Source organism: Sus scrofa, chromosome 1, assembly GCF_054392235.1.
Source record: "Sus scrofa isolate SSC_HxYL_T2T_F1_AM1 chromosome 1, Sscrofa_HxYL_maternal_Yorkshire_Landrace_v2.0, whole genome shotgun sequence".
Lineage (NCBI taxonomy): Eukaryota > Metazoa > Chordata > Mammalia > Artiodactyla > Suidae > Sus > Sus scrofa.
This window is the reverse complement of record NC_139383.1, coordinates 282561483-282574395: the sequence shown is the minus strand read 5'-3', so window position 1 is coordinate 282574395 and position 12913 is coordinate 282561483. Positions and strand designations below refer to the sequence as shown.

Sequence of the window (12913 nt, the reverse complement as noted above, 5' to 3'; positions counted from 1 at the left end):
CTCTTCCTAGCCCTTCCCTGGGCCCCGGCTTCCATCTAAGCAACGTACCTGTCACCCTGTCCTCTTCCTTACACATTCTTCACCTGCGATGAGCCTGAGTTATCTTTTCTTGGATACAGGCCTCCCCAGCTGGTCTTCTCACTGCCGAAGGCTTGTCACTGGTAGCAGTGACTGCACAGAGCAGCTGGTTCAGTAAGTACTAGTTGAAGAGCAGGACTACAATTCAGTCTTCCCTGGACTTTTGGATTTTCATGGACATGAAATGTACCATGATATCAAAACAGGAGAAAAGGAAAACCCAAATTTCCAGATCCTCCCCAGGAGAAGACAGTTGGCAGCCTTAACAATGATTTTTCTCTTCTACTAAATGTAATGTGCATGGTTGTCCTTTTTTTTTTTTTTTTTTTTTTTTTTTTTTTTTTTTTTTTGTCTTTGTTGTTGTTGTTGCTATTTCTTGGGCCGCTCCCGCGGCATATGGAGGTTCCCAGGCTAGGGGTCGAATCGGAGCTGTAGCCACCGGCCTACGCCAGAGCCACAGCAACGCGGGATCCGAGCCGCGTCTGCAACCTACACCACAGCTCACGGCAACGCCGGATCGTTAACCCACTGAGCAAGGGCAGGGACCGAACCCGCAACCTCATGGTTCCTAGTCGGATTCGTTAACCACTGCGCCACGACGGGAACTCCTGTCCTTATTTTTTTTAAATCTCTGCGGAGTTCCCGTCCTGGCGCAGCGGTTAACGAACCCGACTAGGAACCATGAGGTTTGCGGATTCGATCCCTGGCTTCGCTCAGCGGGTTAAGGACCCAGCGTTGCTGTGAGTTGTGGTGTAGGTCACAGACGCGGCTCAGATCTGGTGTTGCTGTGGCTGTGGTACAGGCCAATTGGACTCCTAGCCTAGGAACCTCCATAGGCTGTGGATTCGGCCCTAAAAAAACAAAAAACAAAATAAAGCAAAACAAAACAGGCACTTTAAGGAGAAATTAAAATGTTGCGCCATTACCTGAAAAGATATTAAACTGGTTTAATACCAAAAGGAATATGACTTGAAGACCCTATTGCGCCTCTTGGACTAGTCAAAGTAATCAGTGTTTGCTATTTACTGAACCCACCATCACTAGGTTGTGAAGAAACAGACCTCTCGGAATTCCTGTCGTGGCGCAGCAGAAACAAATCCGACTAGGAACCATGAGGTTTCAGGTTCGATCCCCTGCCTTGCTCAGTGGGTTAAGGATCCAGCATTGCCATGAGCTATGGTATAGGTCACAGATGCGGCTCGGATCCCACGTTGCTGTGGTTGTGGCTGTGGCGTAGGCCAGCAGCTGCAGCTCCAATTAGACCCCTATCCTGGGAACCTCCATGTGGCTCGGGTATGGCCCTAGAAAAAGACCAAAAAAAAAAAAAAGGTATTAGACATAGTTCCCTGTGCTATACAGCAGGAACCCATTGCTTATCCATTCCAAAGGCAATAGTCTGCAGTATCTATTAACCACAGATTCTCATTCCATCCCACTCTCCTCCACTTTAGCAACCACAAGTCTGTTCTCCAAGTCTATGAGTTTCTATTCTGTGGAAAGGCTCATTTATGCCATATATTAGATTCCAGATGTAAGTGATATCATAAGTATTTGCCTTTCTCTTTCAGACTTCACTTGGTATGAGAGTCTCTAGTTCCATTCATGTTGCTGCAAATGGCATTATTTTGTTTGTTTTTATGGCTGAGTAGTATTCCATTGTGTCTATGTACTACATCTTCTTAATCCATTCCTCTGTTGATGGACATTTAGGTCGTTTCCATGTCTTGGCTATTGTGAATAATGCTGCAATGAACATACAGATGCAGGTATCTTCTTCAAGGAAAGTTTTGTCTGTATGTATGCCCAAGAGTGGGATTGTTGGGTCTGAACAGTGTTTTGTTTTGTTTTGTTTTGTTGTCTTTTGTCCTTTTAGGGCCACACCCGTGGCATATGGAGGTTCCCAGGCTAGGGGTTGAATAAGAGGTGTAGCCACCGGTCTAGGTCAGAGCCACAGCAATGTGGGATCCGAGCCACGTCTGTGACCTACACCACAACTCATGGCAATGCCAGATCCTTAACCCACTGAGCAAGGCCAGGGATCGAACCCGCAACCTCATGGTTCCTAGTCGGATTTGTTAACCGCTGCTCCACAACGGGAACTCATTATGGTGGTTCTATATTTAGTTTTCTGAGGTATCTCTATACTGTTTTTCATAGTGGTTGTACCTGCTACAGCTTTTCCACAGAGCAATTTCACAAGCACTACTACATTTTTTTTTACTTTTTATATTGAAATATTATAGGTTCACAGGAAGTTATAAAGATAGTAAAGAGGTCCTTTGTACTCTTCACCCAGTTTCCTCCCAGTGGTTTCATTTTAATACAATTTTACCAGCTTCCAGATACAAGTAATATTCCATAAACTACCCATATGTAAAGTGTACACTGGAGTTCCAGTTGTGGCCCAGTGATAACGAACCGAACCATCATCTCTGAGGATTCAGGGTCGATCCCTAGCCTCGTCCAGTGGGTTAAGGATACAGCATTGCTGCGAGCTGTGGCATAGGTGTAGGTGCTGTGGCTGTGGTGTTGGCAGGCAGCTGCAGCTCCAGTTGGACCCCTAGCCTAGGAACTTCCATATGCCTTGGGTGCGGCCCTAAAAATACTCCCCCCCAAAAAAAGTGTATATTTTTATACACCCATGAAACCATCATCACGATTAAAATAATAAACTCATCCATCACCCCCAAAATTCCTCCTGCCTTTTTGTATCTCCCCCCTTCTTCCTCTTTTTGTACTTCCCGCCCCACCTCCCACATCCAGGCAGCCACTGATCTGCTTCCCGTTACAGCAGATTACTCTGCATTTTCTAGAACTATAGATTTTTTTACCCTGGCTCCTTTCACTCAGCATAATTATTTTGAGATCTGTGCATGTTGTACTGTGTATCAGGCCTTCATTGCTTTTTGTTGTCGTAGAGCTGTTACTATGTGAATGTACCATAGTTTATCCACTCACCTGTTGGTGAATATTTGGGTGTATCCATTGCTGGGCTATTACACCTAAAGCAGCTATGAACTTTCATGCATAAGTCTGCATATGTACATATACTTTCTTTTCTCTTGGAATGGAATGGCTGGATGAATTTTAAAATTATGACTGCTAAACCCTTTTCCAAAATGGCTGCATCACTTTACACCCACACCCAGAAGTGCATGAGAGTTTCTGTTGTACCATGACCACATCCTCACCAGCATTTAGTGTGGTCTTTTTTTTTTTTCTTTTTAGGGCCACACCTGAGGCACATGGAAGTTCCCAGGCTAGGGGTCCAATCAGAGCTGCAGCTGCAGGCCTACACCACAGCCACAGCAACACCAGATCTGAGCCACGTCTGTGACCTACACCGAAGCTCTTGGCAACACCGGATCCTTAACTCACTGAGCGGGACCAGGGATCAAACCCACATCCTCATGGATACTAGTCGGGTTCTTAACCCACTGAAGCACAATGGGAATGCCACCATCCTAACCTTTTTTTTTTTTTTTTTTTGTCTTTTTTTTTTTTTTTTTGTCTTTTTGCCATTTCTTGGGCTGCTCCTGTGGCATATGGAGGTTCCCAGGCTAGGGGTCTAATCGGAGCTATAGCTGCCGGCCTACACCAGAGTCACAGCAACGTGGGATCCGAGCCACGTCTGTGACCTACACCACAGCTCACAGCAATGCCGGATCGTTAACGCACTGAGCAAGGGCAGGGATCGAACCCGCAACCTCATGGTTCCTAGTCGGATTCATTAACCCCTGCTCCACGACGGGAACTCCGTTTTAGTCGTGTTAAATACACTCACTTTGCTGTGCATTCAATCTCCAGAACTCTTGGTGTCTTGCACATTTGGAGCTCTGAACCCACTGAACAGCAATTCCCCATTCTCCTTCCCCCAGCCTCCAGCAACCTCCATTCCTTTTAGGTTCCTCTGAATTCAACTGCTCTGGGTGCCTCACATAAATGGGATCATAAATGGGATGATTTTATTGTGACTGGCTTAATTCACTTAGTACAGTGTTTGCAAGGTTCATCCACACTGCAGCATGAGTCAGAATTTCCTTCTTCTTTTTTTTCCAGCAGTAACCAGCGCCACAGCAGTGACAACGCTGGATCCTTAACATGCTGAGCTACCAAGAATTCCCTTCTTTTTTAAGGCTGAAATAATTTTTCACATTTTATTTATTCATTCATCCATCAGTGGATACTTGGGGTGCTTCCACTTTGGAGCTATTGCCGAAAAAAAATGCTGCTGTGAAGTTCCCAGGCTAGGGGTCTAATCAGAGCTGTAGCCGCTGGCCTACACCACAGCCACAGCCACAGCCACTCGGGATCCAAGCTGTGTCTGCCACCTGCACTACAGCTCATGGCAACACTGGATCCTTAACCCACTGAGTGAGTCCAGGGATCGAACCTGCATCTTCATGGATACAAGTCAGATTCATTTCCACTGCACCACAGTGGAAACTCCCAAATTGCCCATTTCTAACTTACTCGAATATAGAAATAAAATTGCTTTCTGTTTTTATTAGTATTAATACTTATAAGTTAATTTCTCTCTTTCTTTTTTTTTTTTGCCATTTTCTTGGGCCGCTCCCTTGGCATATGGAGGTTCCCAGGCTAGGAGTCGAATTGGAGCTGTAGCCGCCAGCCTATGCCAGAGCCACAGCAATGCAGGATCTGAGCCTCATCTTTGACCTACACCACAGCTCACTGCAACACCGGATCCTTAACCCACTGAGCAAGGCTAGGGACCCAACCCGCAACCTCATGGTTCCTAGTCGGATTCGCTAACCACTGAGCCACGACGGGAACTCCTAAGTTAATTTCTAATAATAAATTAGTACTTATTTTTAATTGCTTTCCTTGATATATCCTGAAATCTTGCTAAACTCAATCATTAGTTTGAAAAGTTTTTTTGAAGATTTCACTGAACTTTCTCTATAGACTATTGTATTAGTTCTCTGGGACTTCTCTAACAGATTACCACCAATTCCATGGCTGGTTACGCTGTTAAGAATTCCAGGAGAGGGAGTTCGTGTCCTGGCGCAGAGGAAATGAATGCAATAGGAACCATGAGGTTGCTGGTTCGATCCCGGGCCTCACTCAGTGGGTTAAGGATCCAGCGTTGCCATGAGCTGTGGTATAGGTCACAGACGTGGCTCGGATCTGATGTTGCTGTGGCAGTGGTGTAGGCCAGTGGCTACAGCTCCAATTTGATCCCTAGCCTAGGAAACTCCATATGCCATGGGTGTGGCCCTAAAAAGACAAAAAAAAAAAAAAAAAAAAAAAAAGAGAGAATTCCAGGAGTTTCTGCTGTGGTGCAATGGGATTGGTGGCATCTTGGGGGCTCTGGGACACAGGTTCAATTCCTGTCCTGGCACAGTGTGTAAGTGGATCCAGTGTTGTTGCAGCTGCCATGGCTTGGGTCTGATCTCTGGCTCCATATGCCTCAAGGCAGCCAAAAAAAAAAAAAAATCCATTTATTCAGTTGAAAATTGTTAAAATTTTTGCATCTATATTCACAATGGCTATTGATTTATACTTTTTTTTGTTTTTAATGGCTGAACCCAGGGTATATGGAAGTTCCCTAGCCAGGAATGGAATCTGAGCCTCCACAGCGACCTGAGCCAGCCTGAGCCGCTACAGTTGGATTCTTTTTTTTCTTCTTTTTTTTTTTTCTTTTTCTAGGGCCGCACCCAGCGGCATATGGAGGTTCCCAGGCTAGGGGTCTAATTGGAGCTGTAGCCACCAGCCTACACCAGAGCCATAGCAACGCCAGATCCAAGCTGCGTCTGTGATCTACACCACAGGTCAAGGCAACGCTGGATTGTTAACCCACTGAGCAAGGGCAGGGACCGAACCCGCAACCTCATGGTTCCTAATCGGATTCGTTGACCCCTGAGCCAAGACGGGAACTCCCTGCAGTTGGATTCTTAACCTGCTGCGCCACATCGAGAACTCCATGGTCTGCAGCTTTGTCTTCCTGTCATGTCTGTATCTGGGATCAGAGTAATGAGTGATGGCCTCATACAATGAGTAGAAAGTCTTCCCTCCTCTTCAATGTTATGGAAGAGTTGTGTAGAATTGCTTGTGTGTTTGGTGGTACCCACGGCACGCAGAAGTTCCTGGGCTGCGATCGAACCTGAGCCACAGTAGTGACAGTGTGGGATCCTTAGCCACTAGGCCACCTGGGAATTCTTAGAACTGATATTGTTTGATATTATTTACCCCATAAATGTTTAGTGGAATTTATGATTGAGTTTCTTGTCAACCAAATTCCACCAATAAGAAAGTTGCGCAGGGGGTGGGGGAGGGAGTGGGGTGGATGGGGAGCTTGGGGTTAATAAATGCAGACTATTGCCTTTGGAATGGATTAGCAATGAGATCTTGCTATGTAGCACTGGGAACTACGTCTAGTCACTTATGATGGAGCCTGATAATGTGAGAAAATAGAATGTATACATGTGTGTGTAACTAGGTCACCATGCTGTACAGTAGAAAATTGACAGAACACTGTAAACCAGCTGTAATGAAAAAAAATAAAAATCATTATATATAATAAAAAAAGAAAGTTGTGCAATTACTGGAATACTATGCAGTCATTCAAAATTTAAATAGCACTATCTGATCTGACATAAAAATGTGATAAAAATAAGTCACAGAACAATTTATATAAATGATCCTATATATATGTATTTCAATTGAAGCATAGTTGATTTACCACGTTGTGTTAATTTCTGCTGTACAGCAAAGTGATTCAGTTATACACGCATTATTTTTATTTATTTATTTATTTAGAGTTACACTTGTGGCATATGGAAGTTTCCAGGCTAGGGGTCGAATAGGAGCTGTAACTGCTGGCCTGCACCACAGCCACAGCAGCTTGGGATCCAAGCCTCGTCTGTGACCTACACCATAGCTCACAGCAAAGCTGGATCTTCAACCAGGGATTGAAACCAAATCCTCATGGATACTAGTCAGGTTCATTACCACTGAGCCACAGCAAGAATTCCAGTGGGTTTCTAAAAATTATTTTTATTTTGGTGGCACCTGCGGCATGCAGAATTTCCCAGGCCAGGAACTGAGCCCAAGCTACAGCAATAACCTGAGTCACAGCACTGACAATGCCAAATCCTTAATCACTAGGCCACCAGGGAACTCCTAATCTGTGTTTTTTAGAATATTCACAGAGGCATACATAAACAACTATTTCCACCAACCATGCAATGATCATCACTATCTAATTTTAGACCATTTTCAACACCCCCCAAAGAAACCCTGTACTTATTGGCAGTAATTCCCATATCTCCCCACCTTAACCCTAGACAACCACGAACCTACTTTCTCTATCAATTTGCTTATCCTGAACATATGAATGTAAACATAAGTATATGGTCTTGTGACTGGCACCTTTTTTTTAAATTTTTTTTTTTATTTTTTTGGTCTTTTTAGAGCTGCACCCACAGTGTATGAAAGGCTAGGGATCAAATTGGAGCAAGATCCACTGGCCTGCACAACAGCTACAGCAACACCAGATCCAAGTCGCATCTGTGACCTATGCCATAGCTTGCAGCCATGCTGGATCCTTAACTCACTGAGCAGGGCCAGGGATGGAACCCACAAATTCATGGTTACTAGTTGGGTTCTTAATCCACTGAGCCACAGTGGGAACTCCCTGTGACTGGTATCTTTTATTTAGCATAATGTTTTCAAGGTCTATGCATACTGTAACATGTACCAATACTTCATTTCTTTTTTCCTGCCACATAGTATTCCATTGTATGAATATATTAGCCTATATCATATCCATTTACCAGTTGACTGTCATTTGGTTTATTTCTACTTCTTGACTATTATGAATAGTGCTTCTACGAAAATTTCCTCTGGAGTATATACTTAGGAGTGGAATTGCTAGGTCCTATGGTAATTCTGTTTAACTTTTTTGAGAAACTGCAAAACTGTTTTCTAAACTGCTGAACCATTTTAAATTCCCACCAAAAATGTAGAAGAGTTCCCATTTCTCCACATCCTTGCCAGTACTTGCTATTTTCTGTCTTTTTGACCATATCTACTGCAGGGATATGAAGTGGTCTCTCACTGTTTTGGGTTTGTTTTTTGTCCTTTTTTTTTAGGGCCACACCCACGGCATATGGAGGTTCCCAAGCTAGGGGTCCAATCAGAGTTGCAGCCGCTTGCCTATACCACAGCAGGAGCAACACCAGATCCGACCCGCATCTGCGACCTACACCACAGCTCACAGCAAGGCCAGATCCTTAACCCACTGAACAAGGCCACGGATCGAACCTGCAGCCTGATGGATACTAGTCAGATTCATTTCCACTGAGCCACAACGGGAACCCCCTCTCACTGTGTTTTTTTTTTTTATGGCCACACCTCCAGCACATGGGAGTTCCCAACTAGGGGTTAAATTGGAACTGCAGCTGCCAGCCTACACCACAGCCATAGCAACACTGGATCCAAGCCACATCTGCGACCTGCACCTCAACTTGAGGCAACGCTGGATCATTAACCCAATAGGGAGGCCAGGGATGGAAAGAGCATCCTCACTGACGCTACGTCGGGTTCTTAACAGCTGAGCCACAACGGGAACTCCTCTCACTGTGGTTTTGATTTGCATTTCCCTGATGACAAATGATGTTGAGTATCTTCTTCATGTGGCTCTTGTCCGTTTACATATCTTCTTTGGAGAAATGTTTAGTCAGGCCTTTTGCCTATTTTATTTATTTATTTGTCCTTTTAGGGCTGCACCTGTAGCATATGGAGGTTCCCAGGCTAGGGCTCCAATCTGAGCTACAGCTGCTGGCTTACGCTAGAGCCACAGCAACACCAGTTTTGAGCCACATTTGTACCCTACACCACAGCTCACAGCAACGCTGGATTCTTTACCCACTGAGCGAGGCCAGTTGGATTTGTTTCTGCTGCACCATGACGGGAACTCCTCTTTTGCCTTTTTTTTTTTTTTTTTTTGCCATTTCTTGCGCTGCTCCTGCAGCATATGGAGGTTCCCAGGCTAGGGGTCCAATTGGAGCCGTAGCCACTGGCCTACGCCAGAGCCACAGCAACGCGGGATCCGAGCCGAGTCTGCAACCTATGCCACAGCTCACGGCAGCACCGATCCTTAACCCACTGAGCAAGGCCAGGGATCGAACCCGCAACCTCATGATTCCTAGTCGGATTCATTAACCACTGCGCCATGATGGGAACTCCTCTTTTGCCTATTTTAAATTGGGTTATTTGCCTTTTTATTATTTGGTATTCTTTATGTAATCTGGACTACTAGTTCTTTATCAGGCTTGTGATTTGTAAATACCTCCTCCCATTCTGTGGGTCATGTTTTCACGTTCTTGATGGTATCCTTTGAGGCCCCCAATTTTTAAATTTTGATGAAATCCAGTTTATTTTTTCTCTTGTGCTTATGCTTTTAGTGTCATAGCTAATAAACCATTGCCTAATCCTAAATCACAGAGACGTACACCTTTATTTTCTCCTGAGTGTTATAGATTTAGCTCTTACATAGACATGTGTTATTATTTTTTTTATTGTTTGGGTTGCCTTTTAATGAAACATTTTAGGCTTACAAAAATATATAGTTAATAATATCATAGACAATGTGGAACCTCTTACCTGGCCTAAAAAAAATTTCAGGTACATTTGGATTCTCCTAGACACCCTTCCCCTACCACTTCCACCTCTGAGTAAGCCACCTTCCTGAATTTAGTTATCATTGCTCTAACAGACATGCATTATTTTTAAAGGACTGAGGAGGTACTCATCTAAATTGTGAAAGAGTGCTTGCCTCTGGGGAGGGGAATGAAATTGGGGTTGTGTTAGGATTTGAATGGGACTCTTAATTTTTCTACCTTTTTTTTTTTTTTTTTTTTTGCTTTTGCTTTTTAGGGCCGCACCCTAAAAAGGTAGAGGTTCCCAGGCTAGGGGTTGACTCAGAGCTATAGCTGCCGGCCTACACCACGGCCACAGCAATGTGGGATCCTAGCCACGTCTGGGAGCTACACCACAGCTCACGGCAATGCCAGATCCTTAACCCACTGAGTGAGGCCAGGAGATCCAACCTGCAACTTCATGGTTCCTAGTCAGATTGTTTCCACTGAGCCACAAGAGGAACTCCTCTTTTTTCTTTTCCTTTTTTTGTCCTCAGTATGAGGGAGTTCCCGGACTCCTGATGGGATTCGTTAACCACTGAGCCACGAGGGGAACTCAAGCCATAGCAGCAACAATGCCAGATCCTTAACCCCTAGGCCACCAGAGAACACCCTCAATAGACTTTTTTTTTTTTTTTTGCATTTTTTGCTTTTTAGGGCCACACCTGTGGCATATGGAGGTGCCCAGGCTAGGGGTTGAATTGGAGCTGTAGCCCCAGCCTACATTCGTTAACCACTGAGCCACAAAGGGAACTCCTCCTCAATAGACTTTTTAAAGGATTCAAAATTGTGCGAACACACCTACATATGGTCCAAGACTAAAAGATACTATGCAGAAGGAAAACATCCACAAAATTAGTTTATGAGAATTGGGAAGAGGGTCCTCAAGAAAAGGTTCCTTAAGAAAGTAGACTCTAGGGAGTTCCCGCCTTGGAGCAACAGAAACGATTCCGACTAGGAACCATGAGGCTGCCCATCTGATCCCTGGCCTCGCTCAGTGGGTTAAAGGCTTCCACGTTGCCCTGAGCTGTGGTGTAGGTTGCAGATGTGGCTCAGATCTGGCGTTGCTGTGGCTCTGGCGTAGGCCAGCGGCTACAGCTCTGATTGGACCCCTAGCCTAGGAACGTCCATGTGCCGCAGGTGCGGCCCTAGAAAGAGACTAAAAGACAAAAAAAAGAAAAGAAAAAAAAAAAGAAAAGGAGACTCTAAACTGAGACTAGAAGCAGGAGGAGTGTATACTGGATACAGATGGGAGCAAGAAGAGTTTGGTACGGAAAAACTTACTTGAGTCTATGCGAGAGGAGGGGATCTTTATTATGTATTTATTTATTTTGTCTTTTTACCATTTCTCCGGCGGCTCCAACAGCATATGGAGGTTCCTAGGCTAGGGGTCCAATCGGAGCTGTAGCCGCTGGCCTACGCCACAGCCACAGCAACGCGGGATCCGAGCCACGTCTGTGACCTACACCACAGCTCACGGCAACGCCGGATCCTTAACCCACTGAGCAAGGCCAGGGATCGAACCTGCAACCTCATGGTTCCTGATCGGATTCGTTAATCACTGAGCCACAACGGGAACTCCGAGGGGATCTTTAAAAGAACCAAAAATGCTTCAAATTTTCTTAAATGGAGAACGAAAGCGGGGCGGGGAGCGAGGGGGAGAGGGACAAGAGGCTGGAGAGAGAGAGACGGGGACAGATTATCCTTGACGTCTACCTTGAGGGTGGAAGGCAGGGCAGGGCTCAGACCAGACTTATTCGTTTTGGAAAACTCACTCTGGAACTGTGGAGAGAATGAGAAGAAGGAGCAGGGAGTTCCGTTAGGGGGCTGTTGCAGAAATCCCGAGAAGAAATGGTGGGGGACAGAGCCGGGCACTACCGGAGGAGGAGGGGAGGGGCTGGTTTGAGACCCTTAGGACCAGACGCATGGATGAGGCGCTAAGGAAAACCAAGCGGCCAAGGCCAACTCCCTGTTTCCCAGGCGACAGCCGAGCTGCCGGGGCTGGAGAAGTAGCAGCGCGGAGGGGTAAGATGGTGTCCGCTTTTGGACGCGTGGGTGTGAGCTACCTGCGGAGAAGCCAGGGGTAGATGTTCAACAGGGCGCGGGAGGCAGGGGCTTGGCTCGGAGGCACGTCCGTGCTGACGAGGAAGGTGGAGTCAGTCCGCCCCTAACCGTTCCCTGGGATCTGGGGAACCGCAGGCCGGAGCAGGCCCGGAAGCCGGTGTCACCGAGAGGCTCCCACCCCGTCCCCGGAGCCCAGCGAGAGCCCGTGAGGAGCGCGATCAGGACCGGAACGGAGACCAGATGCTCCCCGCTCCATCCGCAAACCCGGCGGGATCGGAGTCGTCCGGGATTGGAGCCGCCGCGGAGCCCCGGAACCTTCGGCCGCTGTCGCCCCGGTTCGCCGCGGAACCGGTCGGGGGAACCCATTCGCGGTTGCTAAGGGGCGGCCCCGGAAGTGACGCGCCCCGGGTTTGTTGACAGCGGAGGCGGCGGCGGCTGCAGGCTCCGAGCCGTAGGAGCCGGATCGGGGGAGGGGCCGGGCCCGGGAGCCAGCACCCGCCGGCCCTCAGCCCCGCCCGCAGCCCTAAGGGCAAGGTAACGGCCACGGGGTCTCCCCTCCCCGGCGCGACCCCCTCCCGCCCGGGGCTCCCATCCCTGGGATCCCCAGCTCCGCCCCGCAGACCCCCTTCTTCCCCAAACCCTGGCCCTAGCCTGTCGAGATCCCCTGCTTCCCCCGGAGCTCTGGCTCGGAATTCTCCCGGGCCGCATCCTCTGCGCCTCCTTGTCGAGGAAGCATCTCGTCCACTCCCGGGGCCAAGGGATGTATCTGCGTCCTCTCTCTTTTCCCCTCCTGCCTCCGGTGCCTCACCATCGCCACTGCCACCACTTGCAAAGGTCCATCTCGGCGAATGGTGGGAGGGTTCCCTTCTTAACCCCTGCTGCCCCGTCAGAGAAACATGCCATTAAAACTAAACTCCATTCCTCCAGAAAGAAAATGACGCCCTGTCGCTTAGCCCCTACAAAATGGGGGATAAATGCAAGGCTAAAGAGGCTAGCTTCTGCCCCTCCTACCTGTTGGATGAGCTGAAGTTCCCCCAAAGCAGTGCCTGAAAGCTCAGGGACCGCTTGGATTCTAGATAAGCTCCCCAAAGGGATGACAGAGTGTGGGG

The 12913-nt window shown here is 47.2% G+C and overlaps 1 protein-coding gene and 1 long non-coding RNA gene across 5 annotated transcripts in view; one reads left to right on the top strand and one right to left on the bottom strand.

The window, feature by feature from the left end:
- Positions 1-48: 48 nt before the first annotated feature.
- LOC146407296 (uncharacterized) lies at positions 49-11903 on the bottom strand. 2 transcript variants are annotated; one of them, XR_014828866.1, is made up of 3 exons: positions 11807-11903; positions 11457-11522; positions 49-199 (listed from the first exon to the last, which is right to left on the bottom strand). It is a non-coding gene; the product is annotated as an uncharacterized LOC146407296 (long non-coding RNA). The 2 variants fall into 2 exon arrangements; XR_014828865.1 differs by lacking the exon at positions 49-199 and adding an exon at positions 11032-11330.
- Positions 11904-12211: 308 nt separating this feature from the next.
- The window catches only part of ZER1 (zyg-11 related cell cycle regulator), a 33196-nt gene continuing 32494 nt past the window's right edge, over positions 12212-12913 (top strand). For 2 of the 3 annotated variants that reach the window (XM_005660496.3, XM_084988650.1), the window contains exon 1: positions 12212-12338. The gene's annotated coding sequence lies outside the window, so the exon portion shown is untranslated. 3 annotated transcript variants of the gene reach the window in all.